Consider the following 24,523-nt stretch of genomic DNA (forward strand, 5'->3'; position numbering starts at 1 on the left):
CCACTTTTGTGGTCAGAGAAATTGGATAGCCACCATTATGGACGGGCATACCACTTATTCTCTGGAATATTGTTAGATGCGAGACCTTACATTAGTACCCGTCGAGGATCAGTGAACTTGCAAAAAGCAATCTCATTGGCCTTCGCCCGGGCCTTACCTGCCCAATAAGGCTCCAAGCCCTGCTGTTGTCCGGAGTTCTTTCTGCAAGTTACCCGCCAGGGAAAGGGAGAAGGGACTGCGTGTAGTTCCTTCTCCCCTTCCATGGCAGCCATTTTTTTTTGTTTACTTTTTTTACATTCGTTTTAATGGCCATCATGGAAAGGGAGAAGGGACTATCTATAGTCCCTTCTCCCCGATCCCTGGTGGCATTTTTTTGTGTGCTTTTTTTCTCAAGTCGAGAAAACGGTTGCAGGGCAGTTTCTCAACTTGAGAAAACCTGCTATTAGTACCCTATTACAAAGTGCCGGGGTACTAATGGCAATATAACCCTCTGTGGGGGGGGGGGGATTACCGGTAGGGTAATGCCACCGGGGCTACATTAACGCCCTCGCTTCGCTCATGCTTCTAACTATGGCCCTGGGGGCTTTACCTTACTGGTAATGCCCCTCTCCTCGGGTTATATTCCCCCCAAGTGTCCTCCCTCAATATTTGCAAAGATTCCCTGGGTAACACTGGCACATACAATTACTCCACCTACACCTAAATCTCTTCCCCACTAATGACATTACAGGAGGAAGGGCGGGCTTGGAACGTGGTCTAAGAATATGCAGACACTGTAAAGAAGAGGGAGCCACTGAAACTATTTACCACCTTCTGATGGAATGCCATGCCTTAAGCCAACGTCATCTCCTAGATTTTAACCTCCTGACTAAGGAGCATAATCTTTTATTGGGGGGCTTGGTGTGACATCTAACAGATGGAGGTTTGCTACGCTGTGGTGCCTCCCAAAAGAATTATTTCAATGAGTGAGCACTGAGTAAGATGATAGGAGGGTTTTTTTAACTGGTTCGAGGGGCCTAAACAAAAGTTGCATTAATGTTCTAAATGAACTGATGTATTTTACAGTGTTTTAAATATTCATGCATCAAGAAACTGATTATAATGAATTTCATGTATAATTTGTATGTATTTTTATGCAAACTATGTCTAGAGTGTTGGAATAACATGATATTTGTTTTGGTCTTTTGTGAAAAGTTCATTGTATCAATAATGAAAACAAATAAAACAATATTATCATTATTAGGGTGTTTATTGAGCACAGACCTAGCTTTGGGAAGCAACAGAGCGCTTTACAATCATGGGGGGAAAACACAGGGAGGGAAGCAGAGAAAAAAGGGAGCGGGGGGCTAACAACGGGGGAGAGCGGGCAAATGGCAGCAAAGGACCTATAAGAAACCGGGGGAGGAAACGGCGAGGAGCAGATCACGAGTCTCGGGGAAGGTGGGCTGATTCGGTATTTCCTTTGAGCTTCCAGTGGTTGAGTCTATCAGTGTCCCATCAGATTGACAAGGTACTTTTGACTTGAGTCACACTTCATTATGGACAAAGAAGAAGACATTGAACTGGGGACATTTTGAATCACAAGACAATGTTGTTTCAATGTTGTAGGGCACATTGACAGCACACATGGCTTCCTGGCGCTAGCAGAGAGAGAGAGAGAGAGATATATAATGGAGTGACATTAACTCTGAGATTACTGTGATGAATAACCAGGTTTCTTACGGAAGGTAGAGAGGTTGGAGTAGAGTTACTGAGAGAGCGGCAGGAATTCCAGCAGCCCTAGATTGGAAAAACTAACACTGTCTAAGGATGTAATGTTTCAGGTGGGACCAAAGAAATGAAGGACCCTTCAGGGTCAGACATCTATAAACAATCTACAGAGTTGTAAACACCATCTGCTGTTTCAACAGCAACCAATGCATTTTAGCAAGACCAGGCGTACTATGGCGAACACCTAAGTTCTGTATCACCTGAAGGCGGTTAAGAGTATACGATGGTAGCTCCAAACAGAGAGATTTGGTGTAGTCCACTTCAGAATGACCAAAGGCAGCCAAAAAGTCCTTGCTGCTGAGGACAAGAAGGGGAAATCTTTTCCAGCCGACGAAGATGAAAAAGCAGGAGGAGGAAATAGGATTGATCCGTGGTATCAAAGAGAGGGTGTTGTCGAACTTAAAGCCTAAAATCCCCACTGATATCACCGGATACAGACAAGGTCCAAGCAAGCATGGCCAGAATTGAGAATTGCATAAGGATTCAGATCCTCCACAGATCATCATAGCCTTGGCTTTATCGGAATCGCGGCAGATAGTTCCTACTCATACAAGCTGCGATTTCCGACAAACAATTCTGAAAATGCTTTGCTGTGGACTCGCTCGGACTGTTCAGCTGAATAAGGAGCTGAGTGTCATCAACATCCGTAAAGAATGAGAATTCAAAGAGATGACGCTAGCGCGGCAGTGGTTGAACACACAAATTAAAGTGAGTCAGAGAAATTGCTGAGTCTTGTGGAACTCCACAATTACAGGACGGGGTTTAGTAGTTAAGGAGGGATTGAAACAGCTTGTGTACGCCCAGCCAGGAGCAAGAAGAACCAAGTGAATGCAATATCCCTCACACCACAAATGGTCAGCACAATATGGTGGTCAATGGTGCTGAAGGATGCTGCCAGGTCAGGCATGACCAGTCGCACAGCATCTCCACCATCGAGTGCCATTTGGATGTCCTCTAGTCAGGGCTTTAAGTGGGTTAAGAAAACGAGGGGGCCCTCATTTTGAGGCATGGCTTGCAGTATGGGTGTGTTCTAAAAGTACACAAACCATAGTAAGGTACGCAAACAAATATATAAATGCATGTAAGCATTTGCAAGCCATCTTTTATGAACATAGAAATATGTTCATCGCTTGAAAAGTACACAAACTAGAGTAAGGTATGCACACAAATATATAAATGCTTTCATTTATATATTTTTTAGCGTGCCTTACTATGGTTTGTGTACTTGAAGGTGGCTTGAAAAGTACACAAACAATAGTATAACATTTATATACATTTGTGTGCATACCTCATGGTTTGCGTGATTTTCAAGCCATCTTTTTTAAACATTTCTATGTTTATAAAAGATGGCATGAAAAGTACACAATTCAAGCCATCTTTTATAAAGCTTTGACGACGGACAAAGTCCCAGGTGTCTTTGTCCGTCAGGAAAGCTTAATAAAAGATGGCTTGAATTGTGCACTTTTCAAGCCATCTTTTGTAAACCTAGAAATGAGCACAGAGTCCTCAGGTTCACCGAGTGTCAAAGACGCCTCGGTGAACTGGGGAGGGGAAACAAAGGACAGTAACTTCCTCCTGTGACCCCTCACGAGAGGGTTCACAGGAGGAAGTTATAGTGACTGACAGGAGTGCCGCTGGCTGGCACTTCTGTCAGCTTGCCTCACTCGAAAATTGCAGGCGCAACTCCCCACCAATGTTGTGGTGGGATGGGAGCACCAGCAGGGCCTTGGCTCAGCACCACTTTTTAGAGACCCACTTAAAGCACTGCCACTAGTGCTGCCAGCAGAACAGACCTCACCCTGACCAAGGCCTGAAGAGGGCAGAGAATATTGGACCGCTCCACAACATTTTAAAATTGAGATGATATGGGATTTTTATATTGTCTTTATATACTGGGGAGATATGGCTGAATTTCAAATTAATTTTGTATATATTCATGGATGTGATTATAGATTACTTTTATGGCTCAATCAGCCAAAATAAAGTATTTTGATTGATGGATGGATTGATTGAAAGTGAGATACCACAAGCTACTCTAAAAGTTTAGCTGGTGCAGGTAACGGGGAGATTAATCAATAGTTTGCCGGGACAAAAAGATCCAGAAGTGGCTCCACAACAGTGTCTTTGAAAGGATTCAGATAGCAAAGGTTTAATGATGGGCAACAGAGTTGCATAAATAGGTTCAGCACAAGACGGAATAATCCAGCCCAGCCCATCAAATGGAGATTCAGATTTCAGTTCATAAAAACCACCAGAAATGTCCTCCGAAGCTATTGGAAGGCAGAGTATGTACAAGCAGAAGCGGCCCGTTTTTAGTTGGACTTTAGCTCTGACAGGGTGCGTTTGTGTCGGATGAACAAGTCAGTAGCCAATAGCAAAAGCCAATGTTGTGGTAATGGGGTCAGCTGGCATTATTTGCCATTGCATGCCCGCATTTGGAGATTTCAGAGCTTCTCCGTGCCCCTCAAGCAGCCATTTCCCCCTTAACTCTGCTGCCAGACTCCCTACCCCTCCACCAATAACATCTCTCCCAGCTTCCGTGATGCAGATCCCGCCTTCCTTGTCGGAAGAAAGTGAGCAAGCTCTCCTTCCTCATCCAGGCTGCCCACCCTGGTGGCATCTGCCATTTTATGCCAGACTCACTCACTCACCCACCCACCCGCCCGCCCATGGTGCTGCTGAAGGAGTGGCGATCAGTGCGTGTGTGCCACTGCATATTTTAGTCTATTGTTGTCCCCAATCATTCTTGCTGCCAGCAATGACTGCCGCTAGTGAGAATGGGCACAATGGCAGGCCATGCCCGTATTGCAATGTTCCACCACAGTCACTAATGCCCTCAGTTTACTAGTGTCATGACATAGAGGTGGCAGGCCTTTAACTCCCAGTAAGGTCCACTGCCGCTGCCATTGTCGCTTAGGTATTGCGCGGTGCTGTTAGTGATCAGGACGACCACCCAGACCTGCATCATCATCCTGACCACCCAGACTTATATTGGCAAATGCAGCCTGTGATTCAAGCAAGCTGATTGGAAGGCGCTTCTGCCCCAGGCAAGCTGTTGTTGTTATGCCAATAACTTGTGTTATTAACCAGTGGTAAACTAAACGCTGAAGCTTGATATGGTAATCTCCAATTGATATAATATTTTGGAGGAAACAAATCAAATTGGCACGCCACGCACACAATTTCTAATCAAAGAAAAACTAATTCATCCAGCAAACTAACCACATTCTGTAACACACATCTTCAAGAGACAGCAGGCCCTATTCACTATCAAGTTTCAATGTACGTAAGAAATCATGTTGAGAAGAAAAATGTGCATCAAAATGGAATTACGCAGGCGCGATCACAAACGAATTTATGAATGCCGACTCTCTTAAACCCGCGTTTTTCAGGTGAGCCGTGCCTTCTCTGCTACTGACGTCACGCCGTGGAGAATGATTCCAGCTGCCACAGAGGTCCAGCCGCGCTCCACTGCCTGCAAATGCCCATAGATCCCAGAAAAGCCCCGTTTCCGCTTCCGGCGGCAGCGTGATCCCGGCCTGCAGGAGAGCCGCCTCGCTGATCCCATGATAAGCACCCAGGCCTCATCATCTTGGAAATGCTAGGGTGGTGTTGCTGCACGCAGCTACTGCCAGCTCAGCAGCACATCGGACTGCGGCTGGATGCTTTCCGGCAGCCAGACGAACAAATGGACCGAGCGATTGACGAGTTTCTTTTCTTCATAGAATAAAACGCAAACAGTGCAGGCATAGAGAGAGAGAGACAGAGCACGAGAGTTCAATTGTGTATTTCTGTGTGCGTGAGCTCGATATATGCACGTGTGTGCATGCAGCACAGGAAATGGGCCAGAACCCCCAGGGTACCAGACACAACTCTCACAAATCCTGTGCCTCATGGAGGAGAAGACCAGGCATTTGTGCAGTCTTCTGAACGCAGTCAGTTTGTTGTAGTGCAGGCTGTACTCAGTTGCACGACTGGAGCCTGCATACTGCGGAAGCCTCACATACAGTTGTGTAGCTCTTCAAAGTGGTATATATGTCCTGCATTATATAGGCATGTCTTGATTAGGGTGAATATTCTGACCAATCAAAACAGAAGAGTCCATTATTTGCTTAAAAGGTTTTCTTAGTCACTATAAGACATGTTTAACATTTAAAATTATGGACATTATGTTGTTCCCACATTGCTGTTTGCTTGTATGCAAATAGCCAGGATTGGGTTCTATACTGTGTTGCGCACCCTGCCCGGGAGCCACATCCCTTGGCACCCCCCCTCATAAGAATTGAGAGTTCCCCCAATAAATGTTTTCCATTTCCAGCGCTGCTTGCATGTCTGTGTGAGTGGGGGGTGGGGGGGGGAAGAGGGGAGAAAGAGAGGAGAGAGGGAGAGAGAGAGAAAATATCTTTGGGGTGTAGGGACCAATTAAGTCCGAGGCGCTCAAGATTGGAAAAGACTGCTTTGATGTGACAGGTATAATAAGCTCACATAAAATGCCAACATGGGCTTGATGCCTTCGAGACTAAACGAAAAAAGGAAAGATCATTTGACTTGGGAAAATGTTTTCCCTTTTTTGCAACCCACCAATAGACTTTGGAGAGCCAGTGAATTCATGGGAAGGGCTCAGCCGGAGGGTCCAACCTGGCTCTCGGTGCCAAATAGGAGCCAAACCAACAAAATGGCTGTGTGAAATGGGAAGTGGCCAGTGTCAGGGGTTTGGGGGGGCAACAAAATAGGCTAAAGAGGCAAGAAAAGGGCTTGAGAGGCAACAAAGGGGGCTAAAGGGGGCTGGAGGCACGAAAACGGGCTAAACGATGTTGGGGAAAAAAAAAGGTGCTAAAGGGGGCTGGGGCAAGAGGGCAACAAAAGTGGCTAAACGAGACTGGGGCATTAAAAGGGCGCAAGAAAAGGGGCTAAAAGAAACTGGGCCAAGGAAAAGCGGCTAAATGTGGAAAGAACAGGGGATAGATAGGACTGGGAGACACAAAAAGGGCACTGGGGGCAGCTAAATGGGTTGATGGTTACCAAAAGGGGATAAATGTGACAAGGAGGTAATAAAGGGGCAAAACAGGACTGGGAAGCTAATGGGGTTGAGGGGCAACAATAGGGCCTAAATGGGACTGGGGGCTAAAGGGTTTGGGAGCAACAAATGGGACTAAGGAACAAGTAGGGCTCACTTAACTTTTTAAAATTTGCCACCGCTTCACAGCACCACCAGGAAGTGTTTGGTTCTGCCCCAGCCACTCAATAAGTGGCTAGGACAGGAAGTCAGGTGGCCGCGAGTGGTAGTCAGGCAGACAGGCTCCTGTAAGTGCTTTTGGCACCCCATGATTGTGTCTTTTATTCTTTTTAGTAGTGTGGGTGGGCACCCGTGCGGCTTGTGGCGGATCCTGCTTTTTAGGCAGGCACTGACCCAAGGGGACAGTCAAGCCAGAGCCGTAGGTGGGGCTCATGTTCGGCAGAGCCCCCACCGTGCCCAACCAGCTCTACCCACCAATAAGTTCAATGCTTCTCGCAACCACCCATATTTCGGTGTCCATCCCCATTGCAAAAGGCAAAGCCATTTGCAAAATGCGCTCAGGTAAATCTCCTTTAACCCCCCCTCTCCTTCCATCTCTGTCCCATTACATTCCTCATGCAGCATTAGTCTGTCCAAACAGAACTAACCAAGTCCTCCTTTACCAGCATATTCGCTAAATGCATCCAGTACACATTAGCACAAAGAGATCCTGCAAGAGATGTTTTTCTTATTTTTTTTTATAAAGAAACCATCTTTTTTTTCTTCCTGCCCACGCTGTAACTGAGTCTGCTGTCAGAAGGCCCTTATTAAGGCAGGATCCAAACCATTTATAAGTCCTGTGCTCCAGAAGAAGCTGCAGGTGTGAGCAGAGAAACACGTGTTGCGGAATTATAGCGAAACAATGTATCAGAGACAGAATAATGGACGAACGGTCTTTTACTTCGCCACCGGGTGGCTCTCCTGGGGTTCATTTACATTCAGATCTGTTTCACCACATCCAAAACAGTCATCGTCAATTACACAACCCCAAAATACCAATTTTTAAAGTAGTTTCACTCCGAGCTTTTGCATGGAGGCAGAGTGGCTTATACGCAGGTTTTTTTATGGCTCTCTATTTGGAACTAAGCACCGGTGACGCCAAAACTGCTGCGACGCCAACCAGCAACCAACTTTCACTACCATCTGGCTCTATCACTTCCAAATACCTAAAAGTCACAACACTGTTTCCTGAACCCAGCAAACCCTTGCTTGCCAATCCTACTCTTACGCCCCATTTCAAGATGCAATACCAGACACACCTGCCTCACTAGGGACATTTACACATTCAGTCCAAACAAAACAAAAAAACTACCTGCTGGAACCATCATATAAAAAGTGACCAACCAGAAAATCACCTATCTTTCTCTCCCGTTCCTTGCCCGTTAACTTCAAAAACACCCAAAGCTACTCTATATATCCCCAGTAACAATTGTAAAAATAAGGCCCAAAACTGGGCCTGGTGGACAGGACACGCCTCATCCGCTGTGACCCATTAGAATATACGAGCACAGCCCTAACCCTAAGAGTTTCATCACTCTCTCTCCACCAATCCTTGAAAGCCAGGTGCTGACTACACCAGCACATCAAGCCTAGGGGGAGACTGGCCCTCGCTCCCCTATACTCTCCTCACTGCTAGTGGTAAGAGAGAAACCTTCAATTTTAAAGGCGTGCACTGTCCAATCTGGGATACAAAATCTGCAAGCCAATGAGCTAGAAGAGACCCTCAAAGGGGTGTCCATGAGCCAGCGGGGGTACAGACTTACACTCTGCCTCGCATTCCTGTGGGTTGGGGGTTATGAGGTCCCCTACTGCCCTCTACCAGTTTCCTCAGCATGGGGGGGCAGTGCAAAAGTGGTGAGGGGGCCCGCAAAGATTCCCATGGCCCATAGACATAAGGAGCCCTTAGGCGCAGGATGCAGGCCACAGGGCCTCCTTAAGTTTTCATTTCACAGGTGCTTTTCCAGAGTCACAAATAAAGAGCGGTGACATTAGTCAAACAGCCTATGAAATGCAAGGCATTCGCCTGATTGCTCTGTTAATCTGTGAGCAGGGGGGGGGGGAGGAGGCTGCTAGGTACTTACCTGGAAGTTGATGGATCCAGACCCAGCAAGGCGAGGCTCTCCGCCACACGCTGGTCATATTCAATATGGGCAAAAATGGGGTTAAAATCCCTAGGGAAGTGGTTTCCAAGCTTTACTTGCAGAGAATGCCAGAACTGCTTGGATTTTCTCATAAAAGTAGTCACTGCTGTCCCTTTTTAAAGAGACTGCACCCCCTGGACATCTTTCGGACCTACTTAGTGTGAGGAGTGGTGAAGGAAACACTTTTTTGCTGGCTCCAGTAGAAAAATACCTCTACAATAGAAATGCCAGTGAGTGAGAGGCTAGACGCATTAAGCACAGGCTCCTGCAGCGAAAGCCGCTGTCTCAAACAAGGACGCCAAGCTTAAAATCCTCTCCACAGATCGGGAAATATGAATACAAACTGCAACTCATGTGGAGTGTTGCTATGTTTGTAAAACTGGCATCATGTGGTTTTTTTTATTTATTTAAATAAATCAAACAATATGCCTGTTTCAAGGGTCGAGAAGGCTGCGGCACTAGGACCGATAGCAGCACCCTGAGAACGTTCCTCTTGTCTCCTATGCCCCTGCCTGTGGACTTGGCAAAGTGTTCTTTATCGGTATTCATTTAAGCAGCTCCAAGAAGTGTGACACTTCTTTAGAGAGAATATTTACAGCGGTGAACTAGTTTACAAAGTATATTTAAAGATGCAAACTTCTTTACAGAGAATGTTTACAGCAGTAAACTTGTTTTAAGGGAATATTTATAGTGGTACACTTGTTTACAGAGAAATATATACTGCAGCGGAACTAATATAAGGGAGCAGTGAACTTTTTGCAGGTGATGTTTACAGCAGCAAGCTGGTTTGCAGAGAATATTTACATCAGTAAACTTGTTTTTAAGTAATATTTATAGTGGTACACTAGTTTACAGAGAAATATATACTGTAGCAGAACTAATATTAGGGAGTAATTAACTTGGTATAGGTGATAGTTACAGCAGCACACTGGTTTGCAGAGAATATTCAAAGCAGTAAACTGGTTTTCAGGGAATATTTACAGCAGTGCACTGTTTACAGAGCATATTCATATCAGTGCAATTCTGTAAATAGAATATCGATTGCAGCAGGTGCGTCTCGGACTGAGATGCTTCGAACTGAAATACCTGAAACCGGATGTGCCGGGGAGAGGAGCAGTACTGGACGTCACACTGTACAGATGTATGTACATTAGACATACATACCGTACAATTTTGAGGTACGAGACAGAATTAATTTGTCTGGATCACAGCATTTTTAGTCAAATGCCGGAAGCATTAGACTCCTCTGGTCCCCATTCCACAAGGTCGCCAACCTAAGCACAAGGGTGCATCCCCTTCTTTCACGCTGTACAATAACTGTTTTGGGGACTCACTGTACACGTTAGCATGAGCGTTGGTAGAGAACCCTTTTTATCACTGGTAGCCCCAATAATACGCTGCTGTTTGTTCGGACAGATGCGTTGTTTAGCGAGTTACTATTTACTGCAGCAGTGCGGGAATAGGGATGGATTGCCCTGGATCTGGACTGGAATCCCTCAAAAATGTTCTCCCTGGATCTCAGATAATGGGAAACCAAAAAGCCAGACACGAGCTGCCATTCAACACTGCCCCCACAGTGATACCTGTTCCAAGCACGCAAAGACTACAGGGACGTCCTTTCACCAAAATGCCAGGTGTAGCGGAAGTGACAAGCCATGACCCATGACCTCCGATGGCATCACAGGAAATGATGTAATTTGACCGCACCCCGAAGTGAAATCACGGGAAGTGGTAGAACACGACCTTTCACCCCTTGACAAAACAGGAAGTGGCATCACATAGCATTGTCCCCAAGTACACTAGGAAAAATATGGTTACGATATCACTAATGTGATATACTTTTCATACAAGAATGGATCACCATATGTATTGTTAATAACAGTGTATAGGCCCATATTACCAAATTACTGTTAATGCAAGCAGATGTCCAAGGCCAAATGATAATGATGTGTTATTGTTTAAGTGCTTTATATAGAACAAATATCAACCAGCCTGTGTTGGTACTCATTTATCAACCTCATTGCAGCAGTGAGCGCTTAGCACACTGAGCTATTTTACCGGCTACAGTTATCTTATCGGCTATAGTAAAATGAGCAATTACATGTCTGAACGTTCTCAAAGTCAGAAAACAAATTACACTCGTAGTGGATACCATTAAACTGGTAACTGAGAGTTAACAGCAGGCCAGTTCATCTGCAGGTCTGGTGCAAAGTTGGCCACATGCCAAGCCTGCATGGATCTACTTTTCAGGCTTCAGAGGTTGGCAAAATACATACCATTGGGAGGGTTCATAACTGTGTATTAAAGAAGTTAGAGTAATGCAGAAAAAGCAGCGCACTCACACGGCATCCCGTACTCTGGGCACCCGTTACCTCCTACATGCAAACAAACATCCTGAACAGCATGCCAGGGAGATAGGAAAGATAGACACATTACAACAAAGCATTATTTGCGGAACAATGAAATCATGCGCCACTTTATGTGCTATGGTTAAACATTATACACTGTACACACGCTTTTAAGTGCAATGATTTTGTCAAGTGCCCGAGGACACCGAGATGGAATGTCTTGTGATGATCGTTTCAGAGACAACAGAAAAAAACATGCTATAACGTCAACTTGCGAAAAGCGAAATACATGGGGCCTCATTCACATAAGTGTTTTATAATGGCACAATCCAATCGGAAAACACTCTCTGAATCAGGCCCATGGTCCGAAATGGATGCTTATTCTACTCTAAATACTTTTTGGAAAGGTGTGTCTGCATGGTGAATTTGAGGTGTTTAAGAACAAACTAAATCAGTGACTCACCCCCTGAAGTGTGCCTGAAATAAACCTTTAATGTGTCTAGCAATTTGTGTATAGAATTCCAGAAAGACAAAATGATTTGTTATTCCTATTCTTTCTTATTTAGGGTCATTGCTCAAAGTGTTACACGTGCAATCTCCCCTCCGCTCCAGTTCTTTTTAAGAGGCCTGAACAAGAAAGCCAGCCACTCCAGAAACAAAGAGCCACATGGCGCGAAGTGCCACATGGCACTGACCACAGCCCAGCAGCTCCCATTTGAAAAAAAAAGAAAACAACATTTTTTTTGTCGTGGAATCAAGGCCTGGCGACCTCAAAATGACGTTGATGGGAGACTAACATCCAAGCACAAAAAAGCTGTGCTTCGGTTTCCCTTTTCTTTTTTCATTTAAGCACATTCAAGTGCTATTAACATTACCTTGACGAAGACACAATGGTGAGTGGGCAATCGGCAGTGACTAGTGTCGGTGGCGAGGTGTGAATGCCGAATGATTAGAAATGGGAGGGGTGAATAAACCTGCATGCTGTGAGAGACAATTATTCCAAGCAGGGGACTGGATCATATGTTTTTGTCACTGTGTTGCTTTAAGTCTTGTCAGTACAATAGAATAAACCTGAGGCATTTTTTAGAATCACATTACTTTGCATGCTGGCAACTGTGGGCTTCCATTCAGGATGGCGAGAATATATTTTTTAATAATTATTATCACTTGTGATTTGGTTTAAAGCAAACCTTACACAGTCATTAACACAATGTCATACTAAATAGAATGTTTACATACCAGTATAGGGAAAACAGACACAACCAAATAAAATAACTAATATAATTAATCTCCAAAGATAAAACTACAAATTACAATTTTCTTTTATTCGATATTCACAGTTCTCAAAGTGCTAAGTTTTAGCTTGGTAAACCATGCTACCCCGGAACTCAACGAATTTCCTGAAAGCTACTCGGCGGGTCATGGAGGAGTGTCACTCATTATCAGAATTAACCACACAAATCGCTCGACCAACTCAGAACGGCCATGCACCACCACCCACAGAAACGAGAAAGAGCTATCAATCTGTCCATCCTTTTCGTGTCCGGGCTGGGTGAGGTTTCCCTATTTCCAAGTAAGGCACCGCCCTGTCTCACCTTGAACTAAAATAAAGTCTAGCACGACATGATACGGAACAGACTCTTAATAAGAACCTTTTTGACATGATGGTGCCAGTTTGTTTTTTGTAATTTGACCACTTCATTCCCTTGCCTTCTATACCAACAACTTCAAACTGTATATACAGTGCAGAATTAAGCTTCTGGCATTTGACCTGGGCTACAACGTATAGAGATGTATGGGAAAATAAACCACCAGAATTCCAGGATTGCCCACACACACTCTCATGCACTCTACATTATACACTGAACTACCTTCCATTCTCCAAATCTGCCTTGGAAACAGAACCCAGTTATCACAACACTTTAGGGCATGGCCTCCTCATCCCTTTTGCAGAACCATGGTCCACCTAACAGGACTGGACCACACCCATGCTATAACAAAACATTCCCCCCCCCCGCATTCCTCCCTCCCTGTGTTCGTAGCATTGATTTCCAACTTCCCATACTCTTATCATTCTCTCACTCATTTTCTTTGTCCCATCAGATAAATGTTTGCATACCCCTGGTGGGGGCACAGTATGCCGCTTCATAGACAAGCACAGGCGCTCTGGCTCTACCACTGTAGTGCAGCATAAACGCGTATTAAAATAATCTTCAACTCAAACTGTATCAGAAGTATACATATATGGGTGTGAACAGTCAGTGCGCCATGCCCACATGAAGTGGGTGTTAACGCCCTTGTGTCACCATATGAGTAAATAAAAATGCAAAGGTCCAGTGTGTCTATCGTGCACCATGTTTACTAAACTTAAACTTGAGTGTACCAGCCATGTGACATAGTAAGCCACAAAAACACATTGTTGTGCAAATTATAGTGTGAATTTCTTTTCAAAATGAATCCAATTCAACCTGACTAGTCTTGCCAGATGCCTTTAATGCACGATAATACAGTAAAATCTAACAACCAGCCGACATGTGTTTCAACCCACCGTGGTCTTTAAGGCTATTCATTTAGGTGATCCCTGCTAGCCATTTAGCATGACGTATTCTAGTGCTAATTTACTAAGTAGTACTATTTATCCTGCGTTTGCTGTATCTGTTGGTATGACAGAGTTGAAAATGTAATCCAAATGTTATAGTAGAATCTATTCACAAAGAAGTATACAGTAAACCTTAAGCCAATAATGTAGCAATCACGCCCAACAGGATAGCGTACATTGCTGGTAACAGCCCACCATTGCTCGGGCCTTGGGGAGGGCTGCGTGGCATTTCCAGCCTATATGCCCCCCCCTGCTGTGATTGCTATATGCAATTTGCACCCCAGGGTTTACAATTTGTTTATTTTTTCTCAGGAGGTTGACTGCGGTTATTGCGCAAGGGCAATCTCCCAAGAAATCAAAAGAAGACGCGGCCCGGAGCGGGAGGAGCACCGGGACTAGAGCACAAAGCGCTGGTGCAGCAGATAAGTGGGGAGGGAGTGGGGAAGGGGTTTGTTTTGTTTTGTGGGGTAGGGAGCAATGTTCCCTCTAGGTTGTGCACATGTGCGCTTGCCCAGCTTCCTTCTGGGTGCTGCTCAGAAGAGTTTTAGAATTGCACACAGACAATTCCAACCCTCTCAAGAATTAATAAGGCACAAGCCACAGCAGTTACATGATATTTAATTTCTCTCTTAATGTAGCTAAATTATACTAACTAACCCTTACCTTCTGGTATAGACTAATTACATTACGCTACTGTGCCTATCATGACCTCAAAAACCTAGAAACTCTAAAAATAGAATACACCCTCAAGAAGTTAAAAACAAATATAAAAAAGTGGCTCCATGAACAGAAGATCGAACTAAGATATGCCTGTACACATTAGCCAAATAACCTTCCCTTCCCACCCATGACTGCTATACTTATACCTTGTGACTAACTTCCACCCGAGGCCGCATCTAGATATTACTGGAAAAACTTGTCTCTGCCTGCTTTGGCTCTGCAAAAAGTTCCCAGACCTGTACCAAAAGCCACTTGTTTTATGTTTGTTGTAGCATGAGTAACTTTTAAGCACCAGAACTTCTGTGACCCACGGTGCCTTAGCAAAAGCGTCACCCACACTATGTAACCCAACTGTCAGCTAAAATATCGGATACGGACTGTAAATAAGCAGACTAATTGGATGTGTAATCTCATCCCATGCTTCCCATTCTTTGTACATATGACACGCATGCACTTTGATGCAGTACCCTTACAAGTTAACACATCATAAATATTAATTTTCCCTCTAAGAATTTTGAGTAGGCAAATGTCATGCTCAGCGTCTCCTACTTTAGCACTGCTTACATTAGCCTATAAGTAGAGAGCAACATTGCAATATCATATACTTGACCTGCAAGGGATAATGGGTACAGATTATGCCTAGTGTTGCTCGTACATGATATTAGGACAATGGATATACAAACAGCGAGAGTGCTTTTTACACAATCTGCATCCTTTCCAAGCTTTCAGCATTCCAGTAAGCATAGACCATGGCAAATTATATAATAACTCTGCTATACATAAACGGTTTCATTGAGCACTTGTATAATTATTCCTACCTAATAATATTAGGGTATAGTATGCTGCAAATAATCTTATATGCAAAAGCAAAATAATTGTGTACATGCAGATTCATGACATTTTCTTAAATTGCCCACAATATCATGGTGCAGCTTTAAACATGATTTGCGTACAAAATATGATGGGTATGCAAATATCCCAGTAAGGTTATGACTGCTAAAATCCCTCACTTTTTTCCAGAACCCTGTCAATTAGTAGCGGAGGCTAATACAGGAGCCCTGGAAGGGTACTGGGCAAGGGCTTGGTAGAACATACCTTGGGGTGAAGAACAAATCTGCAACATTTCAGCAGTACAGTACAGTGAAGAAAATGTGCTTGTTAGGTAAAGAAACTCTAGTAACAGTATAGGCAACGGCACCTTCTGTTTCATTTTATGCTCAGTTGCTTTGGGCTTTTCAATATAATCATGTGTTCCACTATTTCCTCTAGCATCCCGCTATATCTTATTTAACTGATAACAGGGAACTGCAGAAGATGGATTCCTAGTTGCAGAGCAAGGCACTCAATGGCCCTCATTACGACCCTGGCGGATTTTTTCCGCCATCGGCGGACTTTTCCGCCATGGCGCAAAGTCCCTTTACGCCATGGCGGATGGCGGACTTACCGCCCCATTCCGAGGTCGGCGGGGCGGTAAGTCCCCATTGACCCATTTACCATTCCCATTTCGGCCCCATAGGGCTCAATGGGAGTGGGGAAGGTGTTAATTACGCCACCGTACACTACGGTGGCGTAATTAACACCGAGGTCCCATAGCGCCATGGATTTTTACGCCCGCAAAAAGCGGGCGGAAAAATGACCATGGCGCTATGGGAACTCGTAGTTGGCGGTAAGGGGTCGGCGCAGCTAACGCTGGCGCAAACCCCTTACCGCCAGGGTCCTAATGAGGGCCAATGTGTTGTACCTCTGAGCACTGCAGCTATTAACTTAAAAGGAAACATAGGTGATTTACTTCAACAAGGATCCATACAAGACCTCAATAAGGCGCTTGTTGAATTTTGTCAAGGCCTTGGTAAATAGGGGAGGGAAAACCAAAAGCTGTTTTATGAGCCCTCTCATTTCACTCCCTGTGTCAGGTTTGCAAGCAGGCTCTGAAAAGATTTTACTCACTACCTGGAATCAAGTGATTTTTCAGAAAGTAATAAGAAATAAGCTTTGCCAAAATGGATACGTTATGCTTATTAAAAGATGTTATTTCCCCTTAAATTCTTCTCGCAAACAAGTAGTAATATTATTTCAGTTCTTTCCTATGACACTGCTCTGCTGCGCACGGATTTGAAAATATCGGTGGAGCCTTGTTGGTAGAAGCAGCAATTAGGCTCCTATGGGTTTGTTTTTTCCAGTTTTTGTTTGGCACCTTTCCCTGTTAGTAGGGGGTATAAAGGGTGGTTTGGTGGTGTATATGCCTCTTAGCTGTAAGGAAGGTTTTGGGGGCGCATTGTCCTAGCTCACAGAACATTGTAATGTGGATAGTAAGCAGAGGCACATGCATTCTGATCATCATGCTGTGGTGTAGTTATTCAGATGCAATTATCATCCTTACACAAATAATGGGAGGCATGTTCTCCTGGCCCTTGAATTCTTTCATTAAAGTGGCACATTAACTACTGCTGGAATCTTTTCTGACACATTCCTTTACGTTGCCATTATTCCATCTGCACATTTCGTCTATTGTCTAAATTTCTTGCCAGCCACATCCGTTATTATAAATGATATTCAATTTTTGTAGCACACATGAGTATTTATTTGCAATGGCGTAAAACACTTACCGCATTGTCTCTGAGCAGTGCTAACAACTGATTAGCCACAACTAAACCTATTGTATTTACTGAGCATAAAATGCTTTTTTGGTGCACACACATTTTTCCTCTGCACAGTAATAGTTTATTACAGTGGCAGATCTTGGACTGGGCGATGAGCTCTATTTATAATTGCATATAAAATATTAGGTTTTTTAACCTACATTTTTGGAAAAGATGCTGTGAGATGCACCTTTTACACTGATTTGTAAAGAATTGCAGTGTTTGGAAAGGAGAGATTTCCTTCCAAGCTCACCAACCACGCATGCTCACAAAATGGCTTAGCTCGTTAGTTGCGGACATGGAAAATGATATGTGCACGAAAGCCAACCACTTCTGCACTTAGAGAAATATAGGGAGAGGGAAAATTGGAGACAACAGGAAGAGGCTCCCTGTTGCCTCCCGCACCACCCGGGGAAATGCCTCGGGTGGCTGGAAACAGCATGTGGCGATTGTGTATTCTCGCCCGCTGTTGCAGCCACCTGATTGGCTGAGCGCCCTTCCCTTTAGCTTTTCATACGTAGGTGTTGGTGGAGCGGTCTTCAATGTATAAGCATCAATGTATGTATGCTGTGGAAATGTGATTGGCCGTGTGTGGCCCCATGCCGACGTTCCGCGGTTAATTTACCGTAAATGTTGCATACATTGAAGACAGCTCCACCAACACGAAAATATTAAAAGTAATTATTGACTTCAGGTTTCCTATATACTTCTTTATGACTAGATTATAAAAGAACATTCTGTTCGAGTTTTCAACTCAGCTGAATCAACTTGAAATAACTATACCTTTAACCATACAACCATAGAACAGATACAGCAAAAGCACTACACATAGTACGACTTAGCAGATGTGCACTAGAATACATCATGCGAAATGACTAGCAGTGATCGCCTAAATTAATAGTCCTGAAAAAGATCCCAGTGGGTTGAAACACGTGCAGGCTGTTTGTTAGATGTTACTGTATTATCGAGCATTAAAGCCATATGATAGGACTAATGACGTTGAATTAGATACATTTGAAAAAAACATTCAGACTATGATTTACGCAAAAAAAGTGTTTTTGTGGAATATGTCACATGGTTGGTTCACTCAAGTTTAGTAAACATGGTGCGAGATAGACACACAGGACCTTCGCATGTTTTAAATAATCTTCATCACAAAAACCATAGAAGGCAGCGCGTTTCAGAATGGGCACTGCGCAGTCAATAAGACGTGGCTATTATCACTTTCTTGAATCCATGGGAATATTTAGAGAAATGTGCAAATACACATCGTTGTAATTTTTAAAAAAAAACATTTTATTCAGCGGTAAAAAATAACCTTTTGCTGTTCCCCACAGTTTAGTCATGGTAGCATATTAACATAAGATAACATAAAATTAACAAGAATTAACAAGACCAGTTTGCCTTTCATAATTCTCTACCAAAATGACTCCCTACTAGGTTCATTGATAAAATAAAGCTACAATCATACTCTTTTTGCCCAACCTGCTATTATAACGAGAATATATATTTATATAAAAGTCTATTTGAGCCAAGTCACACATTGCACAACGCCATCGCTGGAAGTGCACCTCCAATTCTGAGCCACAACAGCAAGGCATTGTGGTTTGCAAATTAACCCAAATTCAAACGTTTTTCTCCAGGAAATTGTCTTTGTCTAAGAAGGCCATGCTACTTTATACATAGCTTAATCAGCCCAAGAAAGACATTTAACTGATGTGTGCATGTTACAAGTCATCTCAATGAAACAGTGTTATTTTATCCCTGTAGTTTTTCACATTTTGCAGGCCAATTGTGCTCCCTTATACAATCACACATATATATTCCTTGCACACAGTAAACCCCTTATTCAATCACACTCACATCACACATGCAAACACTACAACCCCAGACACAGTCCAACCTACACCTTCCTTAAACACACTGCCCCAGTTACACAATGATACCAACATAACCATTACGTACAACGCACTCCTTAACACATTCACACCTACACCACTCTCCCATGGACTGCATCACTTGCACAATAATACCCACACTGCTTTTAACACACACTGCACCCGCTTACATAACCATACTACACAATCCTTCCAAACGACCCCTTTCAAAAGTCAAAAAGTACAAACTCTGTTGCACCTTACAAAATCACACCCGTCAATACCTTCCACACTGCCACCCCTTTATACAATCACACCTGTGCCACCCATACACACAAACACACTGATTAGACACCACACGTTGTACCTCCAAATACAATCACACAGACAACATTCTTGCACACACTGCACTGCTACACAATCAAACCTACACTGCACCGAAGACAATGCAACCACTTACACTATCAAACCTACTCATCTGTTAGCACACACATCGCCACCAGACGTGCACACAGTGGACCCCGGCCATGGCAGAATCCCACCCACGCCATGTGTACTCATGCTTACTCCCTTAGTACATGTAAATCTCCTTTAACAGCTTTCGGCGCACCTACTTACACCATCCTACAACCACTAACCAGCCACACCTACTCCAGCCGAAAACACAGGACACCTTCAAACACAATCACATCCTTAACTTGCAGGGGACAAGGGGGGACTGGGGAAATAACAGGCATAATGGGGGGATGAGGAGAACAGCAGGGGACACCGGGGGGCTGAGGAAATAACAGGCATAGAGGGGGGTTGAGGCGAACAGCAGGGGACACTTGGGGGGGGGTAGGGAAATAACAGACATAGGGGGGCTGAGGAGAACAGCAGGGACACGGGGGAACTGGGGAAATAACATGCAAAGAGGGGGGCTGAGGAGAACAGCAGCAGGGGACATTGGCGGCTGGGGAAATAGCAGGCACAGAGGGGTGCTAAGGAGAACAGCAGGGGACACTGGGGGCTGGGGAAATAACAGGTATAGAGGGGGGCTGAGGAGAACAGCAGGGGACACTGGGGAAATAACAGGCATAGAGGGGGGCTGAGGATGACAGCAGCGGGGGACACTGGCGGCTGGGGAAATAGCAGGCACAGAGGGGTGCTGAGGAGAACAACAGGGGACACTGGGGGCTGGGGAAATAGCAGGCATAGAGGGGCACTATGCAGTGGCGCCCCATGACATTTTTCATAGGGGTGGCCTGATGAGGTCACTGGAAATCTTGGTGTGGCACACCAAAACAAACACCTAAGAGGCATGTGGGCCGGTGGGGGGCAGCGTTTTTATAAGGGTGGCTGTGGCCCTCATTGGCCACCCCTTGGTGGTGCCTCTGGCACAGCAGAGGACACTGGGAGGCTGAGGCATAGATGGGGCAGAGGAGAACAGCAGGGGACACTGGGAGGCTGGGGAAATCAGGGCATACAGGGGTGCTGTGGAGAACAGCAGGATTTGCGGGGAGGCTGGGGAATAGAAGGCATAGAGGGGGCTGAGGAGAACAGCAGGGGACACTGGGGGGTTGGGGAAATAGCACGGCATAGAGGGGTGCTGTGCAGAACAGCAGGGGACAATGGGAGGCTGGGGAATGAGCGGGCATAGAGGGGCGCAGAAGAGAACAGCAGGGGACAATGGGAGGCTGGGAAGGAGAAGGAATTGAGGGGGCTGAGGGGAAAAACAGGGGACACTGGGGGGCTGGGGAAAGTAGGGCATACAGGGATGCTGTGGAGAACAGCAGGAGACACTGGGGGGCTGGGGAAATAGCAGGCATAGATGGGACTGAGGAGAGCAGCACGGGACACTGGGAGGCTGGGGAAGAAGCAGTCATAGAGGGGGGCTGAGGAGAATAATGGGGGACACTTGGAGGCTGGGGAAATAGCAGGCATAGAGGGGCGCTGTCAGTGGAGTAACTTAGATGAAAATGTTGGGGGGGGGCATGACATCTGAAAAAAAAGGTGCCCCAGCCAAATGAATGGGGACAAAATGGTGTGCCATGAAAGTTGTGGGGGGGACAAACACACCCGTCCCCCCCCTAAAACTATGCCAATTGGCGCTGTGGAGAACAGCAGGGGACACTGGGAGGCTGGGAATATAGCAGGCACAGAGGGGCACTGTGAAGAACAGCAGGGTGTGCTGGGAGTCTGGGGAAATAGCAGACATAGAGGGGGGCTGTGGAGAACAGCAGGGGTGCTGGGAGGCGGGGGAAATAGCACGGCATAGAGGGGGGCTGAGGAGAACAGCAGGGGACACTGGGAGGCTGGGGAAATAGCACGGCATAGAGGTGTGTTGTGGAGAACAGCAGGGAACAATGGGAGACTGGGGAAGAAGCAGTCATAGAGGGGGGTTGAGGAGAACAGGGGGGCACTGGGGAAATAACAGGTATAGAGGGGGGCTGAGGAGAACAGCAGGGGACACTGGGAGGCTGGGGAAATAGCAGGCGCAGAGGGGGCTGAGGAGAACAGGAAGGGATACTGGGGGCTGGGGAAATAACAGGCATAGAGGGGGGCTGAGGAGCAAAGCATGGGACACTGGGAGGCTGGGGAAACAGCAGGCATAGAGGGGGGCTGAGGAGAACAGCAGGGGACACTGAGAGGCTGGGTAAGTAGCAGGCATAGAGGGGCGCTGTGGAGAACAGCAGGGGACACTGGGAGGCTAGGGAAATAGCAGGCGCAGAGGGGCGCTGTGGAAAACAGCAGGGGGTGCGGGGAGGCTGGGGAGAACAGCTAGGGACACTGGGGGGCTGGGTAAGTAGCAGGCATAGAGGGGCGCTGGGAGAACAGCAGGGGACACTCGGGGGGCTGGGGAAATAGCAGGCATAGAGAGGGGCTGTGGAAAATAGCAAGGAACAGGGGGGTTGGGGAGAGTATCAGGACAGAGAAGTGCTGGCGAGAATGGTAAGGCACAGTGGGAGTGCTGGGGGAAATCAAGACGGAGGGGTGCTGGGGAGTAAAGTGTGGCACAGCGGGGGGGGGAGAATATCAGGATCGAGAAGTGCTGGGGAGAATAGCGTGGCACCGCGGTGAATGGGGGCGGGGGGGCTGAGAAGAATAGCTTGGCACAGGGGTGCCGAATATCAGGACAGAGACGTGCTGAGGAGAAAAGCGTGGCACAGCAGCCACACGGGATGCGGGCATCGACAGAAGACACACATCATGGTGAGGGGGTCAAGAGCAGGCAGACAGGCAGGGTGCTGGGCGGGCACATGAGCACAAGGGGCTGGGGGTCAAACTGCAGTCACACAGGGTGCAAGGGCACGTGGTGCTGGGTGTAAACAGCAGGGCACACACGCGTGAGGGGCTGAACAGCATGGCACATATGGTATTGGAGGATCGATATCAGGGCTCCCATTGGGGGCGGGGGGGACTGGGGATCAATAAGGCACCTGTGGGCGCTGGGGCTGTTGTGAAAGCACAGGGAGAGACCCGCCTGGAACACACCTTTCTGAAGCAGGAAGGAATCCCGCAGTCAGGCAGCAGAAGCGGCTCTTCCTGGTTCCAGTAGCCGCCGTGACCCTGTGTGCGGGCAGCCCCGGGTCCTGCGCTTACCTGGCGCTCACCGGGCCGAGCGGCAGGGCAGATCCCAGGTTGGACAGGGACAGCAGGGGCGGGCAGGGGGCAGCAGTACAATCTCCGGCGCTGGACGTCAGGAAGGCGCTCCCTCGCGTGCCCCGGCTCCCGGGCTCCTGTCCCTCCTTGCTCCAGAGCAGTCTGCGGCGCTGCAGCTCCCGTGCGCTCTCAGCTGCGGGCTGCGGGCTGCGGGTTGCGGGCAGAGCTCCAGTGCGCACTCAGGGCTCGCTTTCCCCATCTAGCGGAGGCGGCGGGCCACTGCAGGTCCAGTGCCAGGGTCTGACACACGGACAGCTGAGTGGGCTAAGGCAACCGGCGCCACATCCCACAAGGCGCCATTCAGCCAACGCGAACAATAAATACTGTGCAACTTCGGGGATAATATAGACACATCCGTGTGTGTGCGCTGAAACGCGTGTGCCTTCAGAGGACTGTTCTGGGACGGTCGATCGTTTGGGGGTGGGTTCTCCGTGTTGTTTTGTGGAGAGAAGGAGCCTCGTGTCGTTTTCTTATGTAGCACATGTGTAGGTCATGCGAGTGATTAGGTGGGAACACCTCCAGGGACAGAGCGAACACAAAGCCCTGCAATACTGCTGGAAGGGAGAAGCGCCGGGCTATAGAAAATGGCGCCCACCGCGCAAACGGTTGCAACGTGGACTAGGCTTGCTACAGGTGCGATGCGTACAGATTCGCTCCGCCTCTGAGTCCTGGGAACCATGTTCTCATACTCTCTAGTCCAGGGACACGGAGTCGCGAGGGCTGCGCGTGTGTGTCCCCTTGCTCCGCACCACCGGCCCGCCAATAAATAAAATGCAGCCCGAGATGTTGCCCGGCGTTTAACTAGACGGGCAACATGCCTCTTGCAGCCATGCTACCCCCGCCAAGGCTAAAGGGGAGGGTGGCACAGCACACTGACAGCACGTTGTCTTCAAGGGACAGTGCAGGTTCACACAGTGGCAGCATTTCCTCTACAATTAATAGTGCAGCATCTCGGACTGACATTTCCTCTGCAATAGTGCAGGATCACACAATGCCAGCATTTTGACAGCATATCCTCTACAATTATCTGCGCGAGATCTCACTTCGACATTTCCTCTACAATTAATGGTGCAGCATCTCACAATGACAGCATTTCATCTACAGATGACAGTGCTGGGTCTCACAGTGACAGCATTTCCTCTACAGTTATCCGTGCAGGATCTCACACAGAGAGCATTTTCTCTGCAATTAATAGTGCATGACCTCACAATGAAAGCCTTTCATCTACAAGTGGCAGTGCAGGATGTCTCACTGACAGCATTTTCTCTACAAGTGACAGTGTGGGATCCCATACTCCCAGCAGAACCTCTGGCAAGATAATGGATGTCACACTTGCGGCTTTACCCCCATAAGGCCGAACAAAGGGATTACTGGCCTTCTTACCTCTATCGATTATCGGGCACAGTGTCAGGTTGACAGCTCCACCTTCAGCAGACCTCACAGTGACGGTGTTACCGCCATTATGGACAGTGCAGGATCTCACACAGAGATCTTTACCTCCATTATGGACAGTGCAAGATCTCACACAGGGATCTTTACCTCCATTATGGACAGTGCAAGATCTCACACAGGGATCTTTACCTCCATGATACCCAGTGTAGGATCCCACACAGGGATCTTTACCTCCATGATACCCAGTGTAGGATCCCACATTGCAAATCTTGCCTCCATCAAACTGAGGGAAAGATCTCACACTGGCTCGCCTGTATCAGTCCTAGAATACAGCTGTGT

General features: G+C 46.6%; 1 protein-coding gene across 2 annotated transcripts in view; it reads right to left on the reverse strand.

Annotated features, from left to right (window-relative positions):
* The window catches only part of SEMA4G (semaphorin 4G), a 960,547-nt gene extending 937,580 nt beyond the window's left edge, over positions 1-22,967 (reverse strand). Inside the window, exon 1 of one of the 2 annotated variants that reach the window (XM_069611666.1) lies at positions 22,733-22,967. The gene's annotated coding sequence lies outside the window, so the exon portion shown is untranslated. Of the gene's footprint in view, positions 1-22,624 lie in introns of both variants that reach the window. The other variant, XM_069611665.1, reaches the window with a different exon arrangement.
* Positions 22,968-24,523: the final 1,556 nt, after the last annotated feature.

The sequence above is a fragment of the Ambystoma mexicanum genome, chromosome 8 (genome assembly GCF_040938575.1).
Source record: "Ambystoma mexicanum isolate Mex_15411 chromosome 8, UKY_AmexF1_1, whole genome shotgun sequence".
Taxonomy (NCBI): Eukaryota; Metazoa; Chordata; class Amphibia; order Caudata; family Ambystomatidae; genus Ambystoma; species Ambystoma mexicanum.